Raw genomic sequence first — 5,478 nt, 5'->3', positions numbered from 1 at the left:
CAAGAACAGCAGCAGCAGTGGAGTACAGGCAGCTGGAGCCTAGAAGACAAAGCTGTGTACTACAAAGGACAGGGTTGGAGAAGTGACCCAAGCCCTTGGAGGAGCCCAGAAGATAGTGAGTTGGATCCTAGACAGTTGGAGTTTAATTTTTGCTTTTGCCATAACAAGAATGGAAGCTGTAACAACAAAAATGGAACTTGTGAACATTATTTTAAATAATATCTAGGTTAAGAAAGAAAATACCACATGCTTTTACTCATGAACAAGATGAAAAGGCTTATTTTATGGAAGTGGAAAGGAGAATTATAATTGCCAAAAGCTGGAAAGAATGGAAAGAGGAAGAGGAGGGAAGGGGATGGTTCCTGGGGACAATGGTGCAATTAACCAGAAGGAATTACTTCTAATGTTCTATAGCTCAGTGTGGTAACTAAGCCGATGACTGTTAATTGCCAGAGAGGCCATTGCTTTTTCAATATAAAGAAATAAAAAGTGTTTTAGATTAATGTCAGTTCAACAGATCTAATCATTGTGTTGAAATAAGACTGCATCTATTAAAACTACATAAAATTATTATGTGTCAATAAAAGTATTTAAAGTGTAATCCAAAAAACATTTAGGTCTTAAAGTCAGAATCCCATTGTGAAATTTCAGTACTGAAAGATGTCAGTCGTGTGGCCTAATAGAGGTAATGTTGTGCCTCATGCCTCAGACTTCCACATGAAACATGAAAACCTGTTATTGCAGATATAATACTTCAGTAAGGATTACACTATTTTATATACGCAAACAAGTAAGATCATTTTTAAAATGACAACCATTCAATTAGTACTAGCTTTTAGGATATTTACCCAAGTAGCAATCTAAGGTAATAGACAAAGTTCCAGATTCCATCTAGCCTTTTCTGCAGTTATATCATCCAGTGTTCTACAGAGAGCATCATTTCACATTCATAACACCCTCTTCTTGCCACCTTCTGCATCTCCCTCTTTGCTCAATTTCCTTATGCTATGCAATGGAATCTCCCATCCTGAGAGCCTGTGCCTGCCTCCCTCCCATTTCCTTTCCTGATGCCCACTTTCCCAGGGAATCCAGGCTCCTAGGAACAGCTGCAGCTGCTCCATCTGCCTGCAGCTGCTGCTCAGAAGCAGGAAAACATGTCAGCAGTGCTCCCTCCCAGGGCTGATTTTCTTTCTCATTTATCCTTGAAAATCTTGTTGGATTGTGCCAACTGCAGGCACAATTTCATCTGCCCTCTGTCCCTGATGCTTCTGCTCAGGAACCTTTTGTATTCAGGCTCCAGCTGAGTCACACACTCTAGACTGTAACCCAGTGATTCCTTCTGATGTCTTTCATGAGTATTCAGAACCATGTACGCACCTGTGGGTCACCTTTTCTCCTTGCTCTGACTCTGCATTAGTCTGTTTCACCAGTCCAGTGAGGCAGATATCTCACTCTTCTAGGTGAAACTGTAGATGGTGATGAAGGCGACGATGACTACAAATGATTAAAGGAGAGAGTGCCAGGCCTTATACTACATATCATGTCGACTATGCTTATTATCCTAAAAATCACTAAATCTGATTGTAATTATTTTTCAGATAAAGACTTTGATGTTTAGAAAATTCTGAGATTTATCCAAAGTCAGTGAATGATATTATGTAGCAAACCTAGTACTTATTTAGGGCTTGATGGATTATCAATCCCAAAAGAAATCATGAACCTCTGAAGACTATAAGAGACAGTGATTTCTTTATATGCACAGTTGGTGAAAAATGTTCTGCTTGCCACACCATGACATTTGTGAAGATGTATCCAGTGACTAAATAGAAAGTTTTTGAATGCAACAAAAGTTTTCAAGGGAATGGAATTATGTGGGAACCCTAAAACAAAAACAGGAAATTATGGTTTGCATATAGAATCTTCTCTAAAAGTCCCATGTGTTCAAAGCTTGGTCTCCAAATTATGAGTCCAATCTTTGAGATGTAGTTGAACTATGAGGACTCCACCTAGTAAAAGAAATTATTACCTCATCTGTGTATTCATCATTAAGTAGACTCTTAAAAGGTAGTGAAAAGTGTGTAGCATCAAGCTATATTGTTGGAAGTAACTTGTTGCATCATTTCTTTGAAGAGCTTTCTCTCTCTCTTCTCATCACCACAAGCCCAAGGTCATAGGGTCATGTCACATTAACTGGAATCATGAACAACAAATAATAATTGCAATATAATAATAATATTATAATAATAATAAAACTTCACTGAGTCATATTTTCTCATATATTTTGTCACTATGATAAAAAAACAGCCCAAAAAAGCATGGCAGAAGGAGCCAGTGATTTTTTTTTTCTGTTGTTCTGAAGACACAATCAGAGATTATACTCAAGAGGGGATGTTTCACAGCGTTGTGGGTCACGGGGTTTGGGCACCAGGAACCAAAACAAATAGCCCTTGCCTAAGATAAACAATGGCAACAGATGCCTATTTTTTTTTTAATACACAGCTGAGTTTTTCTTCTACCTCATGAATAGCCTAGTCCTTCAGGACAATATCTAAAAGATTTTGAAATGTTCAAATTAGAGAAGTTTGTACCCACTATTTTTATTCTCATTTTGATTCTATCGTTCTGCTTTCTAAAACTACACTGTTTCAACAATATTTATTTTATCTGCATTTTACTATACATTTTTATTTGTGCAAAAACATTGTGAAGAAAATAGAACTCAAGGAGCTAGGTACATTGCTAAGTTTGTAGTGCGATTGCCCAGTGAGTACTAAACCCTCAATTCACTAACTCCACATAAAACCAAGCATGTTGGCAAACAGCTATAATCTTAGCCCTGAGGAAGCCAATACAGGATTAACAGAAATAGGCACTGATCAAGGTCATCCTATGCTACACAGTAATTATAAAGGCAGTCTGGGCTACTTGAGACCCTGTGTCAAACAAATAACCAAGAACAATAATTCTATATAAAGACACTCATTTTCTTTCTATTTTAAATTTTCTCTTCTCGTGTGTGTGTGTGTGTGTGTGTGTGTGTGTGTGCGCGCGCACGCGCGCGCGCGCACGCATGCGTTGTGCACACATGAAACTCAGGTCATCAGGTTTTGCCACATGCAAATTTTTCCTCTGAGCTATCTCACTGGCCACCAATTACTACCTTACTGTAAGTACATTTGGGTATTATTAGGAAGGGGATAATGAAAAAGCCTGTAATTCCAGTAGCCTGGAGCAGGAGAATCACAAGTTGGATGCCAACATGGACAAAGTAGGAAAGCAGAAACAAACATTTTATGAATGTATTGGCATGTAAAGTGAACATCACAATTCCCAATAAATACTTTAAGCATTTCCTTGTAAAAATTGATTTACTCTTTTATCTCTTGCCCTAAGGGCTATCGATATAACAAGTATCCTAAATAGCTTCCCTTATTTAGTAACTGAAAACAGGTAGAGGATACGTAAGTTGAAATAGAAACTTAAGTCTTGGATTCTGTCATCATGAGTCCCTAAACTGTGAAAGATGAGCACTATAATGACTACAGAGATAGCTAGGGAATGTTTTAACAGACATAATTTCCATCCAGACCTGAAGGGTTTGAACAGATTTAGTAATTAAGGAGAGCACTCAGGAAAAATTACTGCATTGAGCTAAGACAAACAGCAATTTCGTCTGTGGTGATCAGAGGAATAGTAACCCAGGGAGACAATATAAACTTACACAGAAGAGCAAAGAAAAGGAGAGAGCATGGAGTGGGTAGCTTCTGGGTTTAAGGGAAGAATTAGTGGTATATGTATGTATATGTATGGAAGTGTAGACTATGAACAGTTGGGTGAGACAGTTTGGAAGGTGGGTGTTCTATTTCATAAAGAAAGGAAGATCAGTTGCAGTGCTTTTAAATCAGTGTGTGTCCATGGATATGAATGTGAGTACATATTTGTATTGGTGAGCACAGGAATTCACATATCACAGTGCATAAAGACATCAGAGGAAAACCTCAGGTATGTGACCTTCTCTTCTTATTGATCACTATGGTGCATAGGCTGGCTAGCTGGCCTAAAATTTGGGGGATTAAGCTGTCTTTATACTACTGGAGTACTGAGATTGGAGAGATGTGTATTTCTGCACCCTGCTTTCTGTGGGGTTTGGGTGTCTGAACTCAGGTCCCTCACACTTGTGTGGCAAGTGCTTTACCTGTTGAATCATTTCCTCAGGTTCAGGAAGATTTTCTTTAAAACAAAAATACTGTTATGCTGGTCTTGCTTTAAAATAGTTTATCAGAGTATAGTGACAGAGAAAAAGAGACGTTGAATACAAGAAATATTATCACTATTGTATGAGTTCAGATGCATGAATACTGAAAGTCAGAAAGCGAGGGAAAGGAAGCATGCCTGAGGGGTCAGGTGAATGGAAGGCAATTAAACAGATCATTTGTAAGGGTTATTTCATTTCTATATCTGACTCTATTCCATCCTCTCCATATACTTCTGGAACTCTGATTCTCCCATATTACTTCTGTCAGTAACTGCTCATGTTTTCCTCTTTGTCGAAATCTAAACACTAAGGGTCACTATTCTTTCTCAAGTCATTTTCCCATAGCAAAGAGGAAGTATAGGTCCTTCCTTCCAGAGATTGTGTTTGGATAAAAGATGAGTTACCTTTGAGCTGCAGGGAAAGAGGGAGATTTCAGGACTTTCCCTCAGGCTGGCCTGTGACTCCCATACTTGTCTTTATCCCTTCGCCAACACAAAAAGTCTCTTATTCCCCCTGGCCCTCCATCTGTTTGCATGTGTCCTAGATCTCCCTAGGCAGGGATTAGATAATTATGCCATTCCCATCAGTATGCCCAGGAGTCTGGCAGGAGGGAAGCTGCAGGCTGGCAGCAGTGGGGTGGGCAGGAGCCAGGGGATAGTCTGCTCCAGGAGTCCTCGAGCAGCTTGCGGCTGTGCTTGGCCCTCAGTGGGCCAGCCACGTGCCTGCCTGCCCTGGATCTGGCTTGGCTCAGAGGCTAGCTCTCAAAGGAGGGGAAACAGCATTAGAAAAGGAAGAATAATCGTCATTGTCAAACTGCCCTTCTATGTCTAGTCTAATGGGAAGAAATAGACCCCTCTCTCTCCCACTTTCTATTTTCTGCCCCATTTCCTTTCTTGAGGCCTAAACATCTAATTTAGGTGTTAACAATGTAAATGAAGGAACTGTTTATGGACTTGTCAAAAATTAAATGATCCGAAAAGTATTTCTATTGAGAGTGTATTCAAATATATTATATATACATTGAACACCAACTATATATATATATAATTATATATATACTCAACATTTTATATAGAATATATGTAGAGAGAAGATTGGTGTTCAATGTATACCAAACTATGTTGAATTATCCACATTTTCAAGTGTACATAGATATAGCATTTACCTTTATATGTGTTTATTTTAATATGTATGCATTCATATATGTCTATAAAGAAACACAA

Source organism: Mus pahari, chromosome 9, assembly GCF_900095145.1.
Source record: "Mus pahari chromosome 9, PAHARI_EIJ_v1.1, whole genome shotgun sequence".
Lineage (NCBI taxonomy): Eukaryota > Metazoa > Chordata > Mammalia > Rodentia > Muridae > Mus > Mus pahari.
Note: the sequence above shows the minus strand (reverse complement) of the source record.